Source organism: Stegostoma tigrinum, chromosome 39 (genome assembly GCF_030684315.1).
Source record: "Stegostoma tigrinum isolate sSteTig4 chromosome 39, sSteTig4.hap1, whole genome shotgun sequence".
Taxonomy (NCBI): domain Eukaryota; kingdom Metazoa; phylum Chordata; class Chondrichthyes; order Orectolobiformes; family Stegostomatidae; genus Stegostoma; species Stegostoma tigrinum.
The window spans coordinates 17231959-17248630 of NC_081392.1; the positions used below are offsets into that span (position 1 = coordinate 17231959).

Consider the following 16672-nt stretch of genomic DNA (forward strand, 5'->3'; position numbering starts at 1 on the left):
TAGTGATCTTGTGATTGTTCGGGTCACGTTTCTTCCACAGAGTGTCACAGGTTTGGAAATTTATAAAGTTGTTAAACCGGGGTTTCTAGATAAGTTCTGCTCCCAGGCTGCTGCTAACCAGCAGGGCAAAAGAAAACTGAGAGATACCAGTAAGGGCTGTTGAAGGTCTGTTCATAACATTCAGAACTGAATTAAATCAAATGTGTACCCTATGTTTTAATAGCCCTAGAGTCAACTGTAGCTATTGCAGTTTTCAGAGACTTTTCTCAGCACAACTAGGTGGGGGAAAGTTCGTTGACAGTGTGAGGCTTTCGGAAATCCTGCATCTGTACTTTGCTCATTACCAAATGATCTGCTGAAAATAAATTACAATACTTGACTCTGAAACTACATAGCTAACTTTGGGATTGCTAGCTTATTTTTAAAAACAGAAATGGTTGGATAAATCAAGGCAGTTTTTTCAAAGGATAATTTTAGATTTCAGTCTAATTGCAGTTGAGATTGAAATTTATTTCACATGCATTGTGCTTTTAAAAAGTTGTGTGTTTAATGTATCTCTGTTGTGATTTGGCTGTTCAGAGCTTTTTGAGAATGCTAGTTCTTAATGTTTTGCATCCATTGCATTGCTAATGGGATAAGTGAGACCTTAATGTGTAAATATACAAATTAGGAGCAGGAGTAAACCATTTTACCCCTTTTTAGCTGATACAGATATGAATATAGCTGCAGTCTCCTTTTCTTTGCCACCCACATGTTTTATTCTGTCCTCAAGCCATCACAAGAGAATAGGGGGAAGAGAGTGTTTTGTCCTGTCTCTGTGACGTGATTCAATGGTATCAAACCACATTAGCCTTCCATGCTGTCAGCTCTTTTCTTTCTTCTAATTTGTCTGTGTCTTGGTTGGGATAATTATTAAGTAAAGCTGCGGTAAATTGGTTTGGGGAATTGAGTTAGATAAAGGCTCCAGAGGAGCTTAAATAGTTGATATCTGGAATTCTGCTCGGAGACATTAGCTTTGACTGTGAGTTAGTATTCTGAGTCAAAACGTCTCCGTCCATCCCCCATCCAAAAGCTTTCTTGTGCGTGTACAGATAACTGAGAGTTATGTTTGTATGTCCTGCATTTGTTGCCTTTTGAATTACATTGCAGTCTTAAATGAATATGATACATCAAAAAGCAGCAGGAACAAGCGTGGGTTTGTTGAGTAAGCTTGTTTTTGTTTTAACTGTTTCAGTGGTTAAGTAAGCTGTCGTTGGCACCCTGTGAAGATAGTTTTTATATAGTATTGCTCACTGGATTCTTTCCTTAGATTTTGACGCTTTAATTGGTCTTAACTAGCATGTGCACCATTGCATAATGATACTGTAACCTTTGTTATCAGTCAAACTTTGTCAAAAGCTTTGGGAGAATTTCTTTAATTACTTAGCATTTTATATAGCATTTGGCCAAATGGTTTGTGTTGATATTTACCTTAATATATCTTTCCATCCCTTTCTCCCTCCGGACTTACTATATTCATCTTTCATACATAATTCTATGCACATCAGACACACCATGTAGTGATGAGTTCTATTTTAAGTAATTGTTCATCAGTACAGCACTTAAACATTGCTCAATGAAGACAACAAGTGAATCTTTTTGTCGTGCACTCGTCAGAACTAGGACACAAGAAACATAGAAAAGGGAAGGTACACTAATTTATACAGTTCTAATTGGTCGGGCCATTATTGGCATGGAGATGCAGCAAGAATTGTGAACTCTGGATCTTACATCTACCTGCCAGGTCTGAACACTATCATTCAGCAGCTGTTATTCATGTTGTATAAATTAGTAGCTCTTTTCTCAAGTCTGTTTCTCATGTCTAAGCCTGATGAGTGCAAGATAAAGGCTTTGACCTTGTTTCCATTTATTCGAGTTCCACTCTCTCGAAAGTTCTTCCTCCTGAATGGCTTTTTTTAATTGGTGATTTTATATAACTGTATTTATGATCCATAGTTGTAGACCCTTCCAAATCCCCCACACAACTGGAACCATCTGTAATATGGAGCAGAAAGTGCTCAAGAAATACAAAAGGTCAGGAAGTCTCTGTTGGAAGAGAAATAAAGTTAATGTTTCGAGTTAAGTACGACTCTTCGGAACCGGAAACATACCTCTGTCCGATCAAATTTCTTCTTAATCTTAAAGACCGCCATCTAATCATTCTTCAGTCATTATTCCAGCCAAAAGAGCCTTGGTCTGTTCACCCAACTTGTTACAAACTAGAAATGGCCTATTGCCCAGGTATCAATTGACCTGAGCACAAATTTGACTTGACTGTGGTACAAAATGGAGTCATGTACTTCTGTGATAACAAAGTGTGAAGCTACTAACCTCATCCCACCTCCTTGATGTGTCTGTCCTCCCTGGACTGACCTATCCCCTCCCTGCCTCCCCACCCATACTGTCTTCTCCACCTATCTTCTTTTCTCTCCAACTTCAGTCCACCTCACCCTCTCTCCTTATTTATTCCAGAACCCTTTCCACATCCCCCTCTCTGATGAAGGGTCTAGGCCCGAAACGTCAGCTTTTGTGCTCCTGAGATGCTGCTTGGCCTGCTGTGTTCATCCAGCTTCACACTTTGTTATCTCGGATTCTCCAGCATCTGCAATTCCCATTATCTCTCATGTACTTCTGTGCAGTGTAAAGGGAAAACCTGTACTACATTGTTGGAGGTGTTGCCAGTGGATAAGACCTGAAATGGCTATCCCTCTGCCTTTAGGGATCTCTAAAGATTTCAGAGCAGTGAATAAAGAGTGAATTCTCCCGGTATTCTTAACAACATTTTCCAAGAACCATTGAATTGGCTGATCACCTTTGTTTGTGTGATTTTACAGTATTCGAATGGTTACTGTGTTCTTCTTAACTGTGCCTGCATCTCAGTGTAATTGATTTAGCTGTTCCTGAAACACATCAATTGATTCATAAGAGTGCATTATTCTTTCTGCCACAGCACATTTCTGAAATATGGCAGGGATCCTCACAGACACAAGGAGAAATTTAAATTTCATCAAGAAAAATTCAAAATATATATATTTTTTGATATGACTTGCCAGAGCAATGTGACTATGGAAACTCCTGGAATATTGTTATTGATATTTTGCTAACGATGCATGGTGCTTAATTCTTCTTGATTTAAATGCATACTACATCCACAACCTGGCAGTTTGTAGTATACAGTACTGTCAGTTTCATGAAGCTTCTCCAGTTGATGCATTCTGTTTGAAGTGTGGCAATGAGAGGAGCCCCACAGGGCTGCAGGAAGAGCACATGAGGAGCCTTGCTAATTTTAAACTTACTTCCCTGAACCAGCTGGAACTGGCTGGTCATATCAGTTGCATTCTTGATACCCAGCACTTCATGTGTTTAACAAGCACTTTAAGGCGAATGAGAATTTGGAAGGGTGGGGCTAGAACGGGTGGAAAATGGAATAATTTCCTAGTAAGGTGAGTTGTCAAACCCACTTGTTGTTGTGGTGAAAGATCTCATGGTCTTCTATGAAAATGTGTTGGGCAATTTCTCCTGGTGCTCTGGATCAATATTTATCCCTCTGCCACCAATATAAATTAGCTGATAATTTATCTCACTGCTGTTCCTGGCCTTTTGCTATATGGAATTAGCTGCCACATTTTCACAGTAACTAAACAGCTACAATTCGAAAAGTGGCTTCTTCTCTGTGAAGCAGTTTAAGGATGTGTCAAGTGCTATAATGTGTACTGGATTTTGTAGGCAGGAGCAGGCAAAAATATTTAGCTGATGGGACTCGGTGCTTGGGTGTTTTAAGAATATTTCGCTTTGGTAGGAAATCTTAACATAATTCTCTCCTTCCTGAAGGTAGCCTTCTCCTTTTAGATGGCAGAGTCTAAAATGTTTGGAAATGTCGTCCAAGCAAAGGACTTATTGGAATTAAACTGCTTTGGCAATAAATTGCATTGCCAGAGCATTAATAAAGGAGCACATCAAGACACCTGGAGGAATAATTCTGCCTTTTTTCTTCATTCCCATGTAATGTCAGTGAAGATTTACCTTAGCCCATTAATGGAATATCTCACAGACTTGCAATAAATGGGAGTTATTCTAAAATTGAACATAATTTATAAAACTCGCACAGGGCTTGGTATGCTTTGTAAGTTTTGCTGGTCAAAAAATAAGATTGCTTGCTTTTGTAATGTTGTAATTATTCAAAACTTTTTTTCACCAGCTTATTAGCAAAGCTGAAACATCTCTTGCTCCATGAATCTAATATGAGCAAAACTGGCAGAGAGACAAGAGAGGCTGTTGTTCAAAAAGAAATGCAGGCACCATAGTTAGACAATGAGCAGCAGCAATACATAAACACAGCAGAGTGCCATAGGGCAAACTGAATAACGTGTCTTTGAAGAGTTGCCCATGTGTAGGAAGGGGAGATCCTAGGCGCAGCGCAGTGACATGCAGGGTCACTTGTGATTGGGGATGATATGGTGGGCCAATTTAATCATAAACTAACTTAGTGCATCAATGCTGGTATTCTATAGGGAATGTGTCATTAGTTTTGTGTGTACAGTCCTAGAATTATGCAATACATGAAGGCCATCTGGTCCTACATGCCTATTTCAGCTCTTCTAAAAAGCTACCCAATTAGCCCTACTTTCCTGATGCTTCCCCTTAACCGTGTCAGATTACTCCCTTCAATATTTGTCCAGTTGATTCTACTTCCTCACCCCTTGCAGTAGTGCTTTTAAATCATAACTTAGAGCAATTTTTTCACTGATCTCTCCTTTAGTTATTTTGCCAATCATATTAAATTTGTGCCCTCTGTCTCCCAATAGAAGCAGAATATCTCATGATATTCGTCAAAACCGGTCACAAAGGTGTGCTTTAACATGCAACAGTCAAGACATAAAATCAATGCTTGCTGTTTGTGTTACTAACTTACAGTATGCATAATTTATTTATGAAATAAAGTATATCCTATGTTTGGAGGGACAAAATCAGTTATGTGAATTCTGTATAAAAACTGAAAGAATTGCAGATGGTGTAAATCAAACAAAAATAGAATTGCTGGAAAACGTCAGCTGAGCTTTTCCAGAAATTTCTGTTTTTGTTGTTGAATGTGAATTCTGATACAGATGCTTTAGAAATAGACATCTTCAACAACCCATCTTGGTCCCACACTAACATTTTCATCCTATGTCTGCTCATGTTCCAATAAAGCACAGCATAAGCTGGAAGAACAATGCCTCATTTTCCATTTAAACACTTTACAGCCTCTCGGATTCATTGAGTTCCACAAATTCAGAGTATGATCTTTTGTACTTCATATTTCCTTAACAGCTCCTCTTCATGTCTTGTTGGTTCTGCTGTTGACAGAATGGATCCATTTTCTCTTTTTTCCAAACAGTTAACACTTGCACTTATTTACACCTCTAGCTCCCCTTTACCAACATTATCACTGCCTACGTCTTTTGCCCTGGGCAGACACTCGATCTGTTCAATTTGCTGCTGCTGCTGTCTGTACAGCATAAAAAAAACTGCATTTTCCAGCTCCTTTCTGTTACAAAGAAGAGTCATGCAGGACTTGAAACTTTAACTGTTTCTTTCTCTGTAGATGCTGCCAGACCAGCTGAATTTCTCCCAGCGTTTTGTTTTATTTCAAATTACCAGTACCCACAGCATTTTGCTTTGATATGCCCGTTGGCTATACTGAAATCCCACTGAAATCCCTGATGTATCAGCGAGTTGGTGGCAGTGCTCTAGTGTAACTTAGCTTTGTTTCAACACAAGGTCTCCTCCCTCACAGTTGTGGTTTCAACCTGTGTTGAACTAAAGGTGTGTAATTTTGTGGAAAGATTCATTGCCTCCCCTTTAATAAGCCAATGGCCTAGTTGTATTATTGTTGGACTATTATCCAGAGACCCAAGCAATTTTGTGGGTACCCAGGTTTGAATCCTGCCATGCAGATGGTGAAATTTGAATTCAGTAAAGAATCTGGAATTAAGGATATAATGATTGTAAAACCATTGTCCGAAAAACCCGTCTGGTTCGCTAATGTTCTTTATGGAAGGAAACTACCATCCTTACCTGGTCTAGCCTGCATGTGAATCCCAACCCACAGTAATGTGGTTGACCCTTAACTTTTAGGGCCAAAGATGCCAAGGTCTCATGATTGCATTTAAAAAGCAAGCTCTATTATCAGGGCAGTTTTAATTCCAGGGTGCCAGCACTCCTGAGCCAATTCCCAGTGATTATGCTGCTAAATGTGTCTCCCTTCATCCAACAGGTCTAGAACTCTGTCACCAGAATAATAGAGCCATGTTTAGCAATATAAATAGCAAACTGGCATATGAACCCTCATTTATTGAATTCCAAGTTTAAAATGGTGTGCATTTGAAAGTAACTTGCATTTTAAAATACTTCCCTTGTTAATGTATAATTTAGTGTCTGTACTTTTGTTCCTGTCAGTTCCAGTTGCATTTATGTGTAAATTCTATGTTGCGCCACTTTTCTGCTCATGTTAATGAATTAACAATCAGATATGTGTTTTTACTAATCATATGACTTTTTAAAATAATCATGTAGGCATTGCTTGCTAGGCCAGCAATTATTGCCAATTCTTTGAGCTGGTGGCTTGGTAGGACTACTTCAGAGGGCAGCTAAGCGTTAATCACATTGCTGTGGGTTTGGAATCACATGCAGGTCAGACCGTGTAAGGATGCTAGCTTTCTTCCCTGAAGGAAACTAGTGAATCAGATTGGTTTGTATGGCAATTGACAATGGTTACATTGTCACCATTAGACTAGCTTTTTAATTCTAAATTTATTTCAAAATTCAAATTTCATTTTCTGCCATGATAGTGTTTGAACCCATGTCACTAGACCATTAGCAAGCGCTTCTGGATTACTAGTCCATTGATATTGCCGTTACGTCACTGCCTTCCCTAAATCTCTGCAATCCACATAACGAGCCAAGCCACTAAAGTAAAGAAGGTCTGTGTTATGCCATCTAGCTGAATACCAATAGGAAAACCTTGGCCTCTACTAACAAAAGGAAAATCAGCCCAAGTTCCTGCTGTCATTGACAAGGATGTAGATCAGTGCAGTATCAGCTGTAGCTCTATTTTCTCATATTCCTCACCATCACAGCCTGACCATCCTTGCTTGTGTGTGGATGTGACATATGGCCCCTGGTTAAAGCAGCAGTAAGTCTGGACCTGTGGAACTGGATACAAGTCATTACTGTTCAGGGGGCTGGAGGTGGGGAAAAAAGATAAACCTAAGTAATTAGTAAAGTGAACCTGCCTTAATTCTGTCACCCACTTGCCTTCTTGCCCCTTCCAAGTTGAAAGTCTGCAGTGTGCTGTATCAATGAAAAACAAAAATGAGTAATGACTCTCTTTCACCCTCATCAGTGGGAATCCAAACTCATTCCCATCTGTTATATTTTCCCACCAGTTTTCCAGCTTTCTGTCAGGCAAAGGAATATTTATTCTGTCCATTCTCAACTCTGTTGTCAGGCAAATGATAATGTTATCTTGGAGACAGTGGAGGCACAGCAGGTTAATTGTGTGTGCTCATGTTCTGCATGCATGGCGTCAGATTTATGAGACCTGAACATTTCACTTTTTCACTTCAGGCAATTTAATGATCTGTTCTCCAGTAGTGATTTAAAGTTTGGAAGCACAATACCAGAAGACTGAAGTACGAGAAGATACTTGAGGCTGAAACTTTAATGCATCCTCAGAGCCACCCTCTTTTACATCTTGCTGCCTGCCAGACCTGTGGCTCAGTTGGATTTTTGTTTACGTCCTCCCATTTGAAGCACTCATTGTCAAGGTCAGGCGTTCAGTAATGTTACAACATGGCAGATACAGAGCAAGGTTCATACCTTGCCTCAACATGCCACAGCCCTGATCTCAAGACATTTTTTCCATACCTCCCATCTAAATGATATCACTGATGAGTTTAGGGGCTGTTGGCTGTTCCACGAAACTTGTATTCGCATATTGTCTTTCAGAACCTCTGTAAATCACTTTTAGAATGTAGCAACAGTTGTACTGGAGGGAATGTGGCAGTCTATTTGCACACAGCATGCTCCCACATACAGCAGTTTCTTTATTGTCTAGAAAATGAGGGAGAACTGCCTTGTTTGAAATATTGCAGTGGTCTTTGATGTTGATCTTTTATCTACATTTGGAAGGCCAGAGCAGACTTTGATTTAACAATTTGTGAAAGATGATGCCTGTGACAGTTCGGCCCTCCTTGAGTAATGCACTGGATATGGCAGCATAGATTGATTTCTGATTTCTGGAGTGGAACATGAACCCACAAACCTCTAAGGCGAGAGTGTGCTACCTGCTGAGCTAGGGTTGATCTCCATTGGCAATTAAGCGAGATCATGCAAAATGGACATTTTGATCACCTCAATTTGAGGCTGGGTTTCCATTTGAGGGGATTGGAGGGGAGGTTTGAACTGGGGAAGTTCTGTTTCTAGGGTCACAAAATAAGACAGTCAGTAATAAACCCAATAAGGAATTTAGGAGAAACCTGCTTACCCAGAGGAGGATTGAATGTGGCCCTTGCAACCTAGTGAAGTAGTTGAAGTGAACAGCACAGAATTATTTCAGAAACTGGGTAAACACATTGCATGAGGGAACATGGAGTAGAAGGATAGGTATTTTTCATCAACCATTTCGGCGATGTTATAACACATCTCTGGAGCTGCTGGAACTTGAACCTTGACTCCTAGGTAGGTTTATACCAGTGTGCCTTCAGAGGCTTCTCTGCAATAGAAGGATATTCTGATAGGGTTGGGTGAAGAAGGGTGTGCGGTGGCTGGTGTGGAGCGTGGTTTTCATGACTGAAATAGTTTGCTTCTGTATTTTGCAAATTGTGTCATATTAGCATTAATGATCTGGTATCTCTCCAATATTTGAGCCACCCTGTACCACGAGGGTGAAGAAATCCAACCATTCGTTCATCTTGTTGAACACAACAAATGCTGGATATCACAGCCGATCAGTTTGCCAGGCTGACGACAATCCCACCGCTTTAAAGCAAATCCATTGTATGCAAAGCACTTGAATACTTAAGAGATGCGCTATAAACAAAAATACAAGTTCTTGCTTCGCATTTTATATGCCATTGTGTAGAGGTGCCGGTGTTGGACTGGGTTGGACAAAGCCAGAAGTCTCACGTTACCGGTTTATTTGAAATCACAAGTTTTCGTAGCGCTGCGATTTTATTTGCAGTTTAGTGAAGCTTTAAAGGGGGGAGAGGGGTGGAGGGTTGTCAGTCGCTAAACTTTCTAGTCATTGCACAAGAAGAACTAATTTAAGAAATCCATCAGGGCAGTTTTCTTTGAGGGGGTGGGGTGTGCGGGTGAGGGAAGTGAACTCATTAATCTGCAGCCCATTTGCTTTGAGGGAAATCGAATCGGTCCGTACGGTCGTTTGTGCAGGGCTGTGGTGGCAGGAAGATTATAAAGATTCGCTTCAGCAGAAGGCTGCCGATGGAGTGAAGCAGAATGCAGCAGCTCGGGCACTGAGCGGCTGTGAGAGATTCAAAGCTTGCATGAAACTCCACTCCTGCGGTTTGTGCTGGATCGGGGGGCGTAGCCATGCCTTTGGTAAACGTCATGAAACTTGTTTTGAGTGGTTAAAGGACCGGGCCAACGAAACTGATGTAACATAATCCCTGTGACGGTAGGGGAAACATTGACTTCTTTATCTGGGAGGCTGGAAGCAGTATGAGGAAATGATTCTGTCTTGCGAAGTGTCCAGAATTCCTGTCCCTTCATGAAGGCAAAAAATCTCAAAGAACTGAGGAGCTTGTAAGGTAAGCGCTTGCTTCTTTGAGAGTTGAGCCTTTTTAATCCTGTTTTGTTTCCTAGGATCTAGGCGGCGTGCTATCTATTAATGAGTCACCGATTAAACACAGCATGGCTGTTGGGGAGGGGGGGGGGGGGGCGGGGAGGCTAAGCGAGGCCCAGCAAAAGCTGCTACTGTTGTTATAGAGAGGGCCGCCTGCACCCTCAATAGCACAGCAAATATCCTCTTGCCAGTTTAGATTATGCTTGTGGGATTTGCTCTGTCTCTCGTGGTATTGGAAATGAGTCTTCATCGCATGTTAAGGAGTTTCAATGGCGAGAGTGCTGGGTGATTCAGTTCCCTGTGAATGAGGACCTTGTGCCTGCGGAGTGACTGGATGAAATCTGACCTCAGCGAACCTTTTAAAACTCATCAACTGAGAACAAATTGAGAGAGAATTCCGCACCAAACTCCACACTCCCTCCTGCACAGGCGCGCATACAGGACAAAAAAAAGCACTTCCATTTACTCACTAATGCACTTGTTCTGTCTCTCCCCCTCTGTCTCTCCGCCCTTATTACATTGCGTATTACAAGTAGTGGATTGGGGACATTGTGTATATTTTACAATGAACTAGTCACTTGCTTTACGATCTCTTTTTGCCTTCTGGGGCTATTAATTTATGCTGGGTTCCAGTTCTATGGGCAGCGCTAAACCCTCCCTACCTTTTATACCCAAGTGGGAAAGCCTAGTTGGTCAGTTTACCAGGTCACCATAGAGTGGTAGGTAATGCAGCCAAGATCAGTCCTGCTTTTTGCCGGTTTATTTCTCGACATACTGAGCCAAATATCGAAATGATTTACAAAAGAATCTTTCTTATCAGTGACAAAACTGGTCATTCTTAAGTGGTAAAAATTATTGTGCAAATCAAATTGTGTTTATGTGTGGGACGTAATGTGAGTGGCCTGGACTAGCATCGCTCATTGTCCTAGGAAAAAGTAGTGGTGAGCTAACATCTTTGGTCATTATTTGTATTTTTAATAGCAGCCACTGATTGCAACAGTCTTCGACTGTTTAGATTTTATCTTCACTTTTATCTATAGCAGTTCTGTTTGTATTGTGTTCAGTCGTTCCAAACTTAATTTTGTGCTGCTATTTTTGGGAGCCTCCGCTGACCCTTTCTTGCTTAAAGGCAAGCACTGAGCGGGAGAAATGTGTGGAGTGCAAACTGCTGCAGACTGAGAGAAGGTGAACCGGTGAAATGATTTGAGTGCAAGGCATAGTTAGTCATGAGAGGTGGCAATGAGACAAAAGGCTGTGAGACGGTGTTGGTGAGCAATGAGTAACTGGAAAAATCAAAGGGAGACAGATTTATAAATAACTCCATTATCAGTGCCACAGAGATGTACTTTGTATTACTCACTCATCTGTTTGCTTGAAGGGTTAATTCCCTTGTGTTGTTTTATAGGTATTTGCAGAAGATTGTTGTTTAGGGAAGTAATATAATTGCGCAAAATTAATTTTTTTCTCCGTAGGATAAACATGGTCATGTTCTGAACAATTCTACCATTCCTTTAAACATACTCTCTAATATCATAGCCCTCATCCGTAGGTGGTTACAAATTGAAACCAAGGCCTTTCGCCCCTCTCCAACTCTGACTCGTTCACTCTTTGACTTTCAAAACCATGGGTTCCTTGCCTCCCCCTGTCACCCACCCCTCCTCCCTTTTCAAAAACTCAAGTTCTTCCCACATAACGACTACTTCCTGACTCTCAGAAGCGAGCTATATTTGCAGTAAATAATCTTGTCAACGATCTGCCTGACACATTAAAATCTTGCCACAGGGGTTACCCAAAACCATACCCTGATGAACGTGCTGTCCCTTCTTCACAAAGTGTTTTGTGGACAAATGAAACAACTCCTTTTGGCTGGTATTGATCCGTAACCAAGAGTACCAAAACTCATCACGTTTCACCAACTGATTATTCGGCTCATTCACTATTTGTGAGATCGGCCTAAAGCTAACTTGGCTATAGTGCTTGCCTGTGTCACAGTGTGAAGAATTAGATTCCACCTTTTTAAAATCCACTCATGGAGTGTAGATGTCACTGGCTAATCCAGTCTTTATTGTCCACTTCCGATAGCCTCGGAGAAGACAGTGGTGAGCTCCTCCTTTGACCACTGCAGCCCTTGGGGGTGTTGGGAGATCTACTGTGCTGTTAGGGAGGGAGTTCCAGGATTGTGGCTTTGCAACAGTGAAGGGATGGTGGCATAGATCCAAATCAGAAAGGTATGTGGGGCTTGGAGAGAGACTTGCAGATGATTTTCCCCTGAATCTGCTGTCTTTGTCCTTTTTAGGTGATAGAGGTCACAGGTTTAGAAAGTACTGTCAGAAGAGATTTGATGAATTGTTGGAGTGCATCCTGTAGATATTATACACTTTGTGATATATAGCCAATGGTGGAGGTAGTATCATTGAAGGTGGTGGATGAAGAGTTGATCAAGCTATTTTATCCTGAATGGTGTTAAGCTTGTTATAGTAGCTGCATTCATCCAGATAAGTGTGGAATATTTCATCACGCTCCTGTATATCATATATGCCTTGTATATCATGAGCAGGCATTGGGTAAACTCAAGGTGAGTTCCTTGTAACAACATTTCCAATTTCTGACCTATTGTTGTAGTGATGTGATGGTGAAAGCTCTTCTGGGTGGTGCAAAGTTGAACATTTTCACCTACTGTAATACATAGCTTCCTTTTATAAAGGAAGAAGGATCGACCTGCAAGTCTATAGTTCCTTTCACACCCTGTTAACCTCAAGTCGACAAAGGATTTTTGAGCAGAAGTTTGAAATGTTGCATTTGAGGAATCTTTTATTTATATTTTTGTAGCTAGTGAGCAATTCATGCAATTAAAAGTGCCAGTTTTTGAATTTATAAAATTGTTTGGCATGATCATAAAGGCCTGGCAACTTATGGGCTGCTGTGCAGGAATCTTTGCAATACTGCTCTACTGAGTGTTCAGGTTGTATTGTGGGAAATGTGCTCCCCATTTGCACACTGCAAGTTCCCACCGTTAGCACTGTGATAGTGAGTTGGTTAACTATTTTTAGGTGTCAGTTGAGGTATAACTCTTGTCCAAGTCGTTGGGAGAACTCCCTTGCTTGTTTGCAGAGTGGTATACTGTCTCCTGTACATACCCGAACAGACAGACAGAGCCTCTGTTTTCTGGATGAGATGTTAAAACAGCCTCTGATAAAGGGGTAGAGGGTGTTGTTGGATGGTTGGCAGGAGGCCAGTCACGGGGATTAGCATTTAAACCGTTCCTGGCAGTTCGGCCTCTGTGCGTAAATGATTTTCTGGGCTGTTTTCCATAGAGTTAAGCTACTGATTGAACCAGAGAGAATCTCCACTTCAGTGACCTACTGCGAGGAAGAGGCCAGGGAGCAGCAACCATTTGAGTGAAGTGAAGAGATATAAAATAGCGGGCCATATTACTGAAATAAACCAAATTTTCGTTGGGTATGTTTCACATTGTTACCAATTTGGCCACTTGTGCTAAAAATGCTGATGTACTCGCAACTTATTTGCAGATGCAGCACCACTGCTGTACGCTGATAGCTATAGCTTAACAGACAACCCAATCCCCCCTCGGTCAAAAAGGCTCCGGTTGAGTGCAGTTATAGTTAGCCAAGGGAGTACTATATTCCCGAAGGTGGTGTGCTTTGGAGGAAACTTTAAACCTGAAATTTTTTTCTCTATCAGATGGTCCTGGAACATTATTTAAATATTATTCTTGCTCCTTCAATTGGTGTGTTTCCCAGCTTTGGTTTGATCCTCTGTAATCTTCTTACAAGCTTTTATAAATTACCAATCTGTTGCCTTGTTTGCTTATTCTTCATAGAACTGCAGAATCGTGCGGTGCAGAAGGCTCAATTCGGCCCATTGTGGTTTGTGTTTGTCTCATTCTCATGCCATATCCTGGCTATGCCTGTGACCCTCACAGCCCTTCATCCTCGAATATCTGTCTGTCTCCCATTTAAAGTTACCTGGTGAATCAGTTTCTACCACCTTTCAGTATTCCAGATTGTGACAATTTTGAGCTGAAAAAGAATTTCTTTAGTCTCTCTTTGAGACTTTTTTGCCTGTGGTTTTGAATCTAAAAGACCTCTGATATTTGTCACTTGTCAGAAGGAATGATTTTTATTAGGCGAAAGGCTTTTAAAACATTTCCCTATCAGCGTATTGGTACTTTAATGAATTAATTAGTATGCAACTTTACTGTAAGCCTATCTCTCCTATGGTCACCAATTACCTTGCAATGCTGTCCAAGAATTTTGCCTGTGTCCTGTTTTTTTTTAATATTTCCCAATCTCAGCTCCTTCTTATCCTCCACCCGTCTCATTTTTGCATGTGATATTGAACCAGATAGACCAGGTAAGTACTGCAAAATATTCAACTGTTGAAGGCCTCACACCTCTGACTTTAGTGGATAACGAGTTGGAGGGTGCGAAATGTGCAACACTGAGACAGATCTGAGGGTCAAAAGCTTTAATGATTTTCTTTTTTGCTTACACTTCTGCTTTGAAGCCAGCTATATGATCCTTTACTGCGATTCTGCAGAGCTAGAGTGGCCCACTGCAGACAGGTGATGGAGACAGGGATTCCCTTGCCCGTAGCTCTAAACCAGGCTAATCATTAGGTAGTCCCTTTCACCCTGTCCCTCCTACTTTAAACAGCAATCTGTGTATTTGTATGAAATCTGTTACTTTGGCAGGCATGCTTGTTTCAGCTTCTTTTGAATTTAGAATATGCTGTAGTTTATTTTTAACCTGGTAACACTGTGTTTCCCCTGGAGTCTGCTGATGCTTCCCTGTTCATGTTTTCAGCCACTCCAGGCTGCTGTTCAGCTACTGAATTATGGAAATTTTTGTATACGCATAGACTCCCTCAAGGTTTCTGTAGCTTGTAAATGTTCCGCAGCGTTGTGACTTAAGGTAGGGGATTTCCAGATGCCACTGTCCCTGATTTACTTGGGGAAAACTACACTTAAAATGGTGTTTTAACATTCAGAGCTCAAGAGCAAACATTGCCAATATTGGAAACCTAAAACAAAAACAGAAAGCAGACAAATTGTTCAGCAAGTAGTTAGCTTTTCAGGTTGGTAACTTCTCTTAAAGACTGAAATTTATTTCTGAGATCTAGAGCTTCCAAGAGTAGCACAGCCAACAAATTTAAATAGTTATACACAAGCTTCACTGTCTCTGGATTTTTAAAAAAAAATTTTTTAAAGCACTTTGCTCCAGAGCATTGATCTACTTGATTATCCAACTAATGAAAGAATTTATTTCCAGTAAATATTAACCTGAACACTGATTTGATTCACCCTGCAGAAAGTCACTTTTTAATGAGAGTAATTGGGTGGGGTCCATAAACTGCTGAGGGTACTGAAGTATAAATATTTCTCCTGTTTTTTTTAGTGAAGTGACTTTGCAGACATTCTTTTACAATGGAATTAAGATTGACTCTTGTATTTGTATTGCAAAAACCTGTCGGATAATGTATCCCTCTTGCGTGGTTTGGACCTTTGATCAGCTTGTTGTGTTCAGTGGGTTCTCTGGTCTCTGGGTTACACAGAATTTGCGATGCAATAATTAAGTAATAAGTAATTAAGCCCTACAGGTCTACACTGGCATTTATGCTCTATGCCTGCTTCTGCATCACACCCAGTCAACATGCCGTTTTTTTTCTCCCACACACTTATTAAGCTTCCTGTTGAATCAATCTGTCCTTTTTATCCTCCATTGCTGCCTTTGTCGGTTAGGATTTTCAACACAGTTGCATGGGAATACCACCACCTGCAAGTTCCCTTCCAAGTTGCACATTATCATCGGGGATAGTAAGAATCCTGATGCTGGAGAACCTGAGATAACAGAGTGTGGAGCTGGAGGAACACAGCAGGCCAGGCAGCATCAAAGGAACAGGAAAGCAGACGTTTTGGGTCGGGTTCCTTGTTCAGAAATCTTGTCTTACTGCTATGCCTTCACTTTTACTGGGCCAAAGACTTGGAGCTCACTTCTGAACAACACTGTTGCATGTTCCTGCACCCCAAGGATTGCAGACGTTTAAGAGAGCAGCTCCCCGCCGTCTTCTCCAGGGCAGTTAATAATGGGCAATAAATCTTGGCCTAGCCAAGACACCCATATCCAATGAATGAACTAGAAAAATAAACAGTTTTGTATGAGTTTTCTATTGGATTTATGAGTGACTGCCTAATTTGGAATTCCCCAATATGTGGCAGCATCCTCTCTACACCAAATCCCTTCAATAATTTTACAAGTCCTGTATTAGGTCGTCCCTCAGCATTTGCTGTTTTTAGTCCTCGCCTGGTCAGACTTTCTGATTTGTTCCAATCTATCAATACTGGTGTCACCCTTGTAAATCTTATATTGCGTCATTTCCAGTTCTTCTGCATTCTGTTTAATTATGGAGACCAGCTATGTGCATCTTATTTTGAGTGGCTTAACCAAGGTTTGCATGCAGCTTGCTGGAGGACAGAGTATTTGCCACACCAAGGCAGAGCACAATGATTCAGATAAATTACTGAAGTCAGTGTTTGGTCTTTGTTAATGTAGTTTGATATGGATCTCTGTTATGTCTTTCCTTTATTGTAACCAAGCTCGTATCAAATCCTATTCAAAGTATCGCTCCTGTGTTAGCTGATCTACATTGCCTGGTGGCATTGGACAGATCTCATTCTTGTGTCCAAATCTCTCCGTGACCATGCCGCTCTCTCTTTATAACCTTTGTTGATCTTTACTAGGGTCTCTTTGCTCTTCCATTTCTGGTCTG

General features: G+C 41.0%; 1 protein-coding gene across 9 annotated transcripts in view; it reads left to right on the forward strand.

Moving 5' to 3' along the window:
• Positions 1–16672, forward strand: part of pak4 (p21 protein (Cdc42/Rac)-activated kinase 4) — a 131968-nt gene that overhangs the window by 56252 nt on the left and 59044 nt on the right. For 2 of the 9 annotated variants that reach the window (XM_048522530.2, XM_048522529.2), the window contains exon 1: positions 9722–9848. The exons of 4 other annotated variants lie outside the window; for them this stretch is intronic. The gene's annotated coding sequence lies outside the window, so the exon portion shown is untranslated. 3 more of the 9 variants (XM_048522535.2, XM_059640934.1, XM_048522536.2) reach the window with 3 other exon arrangements.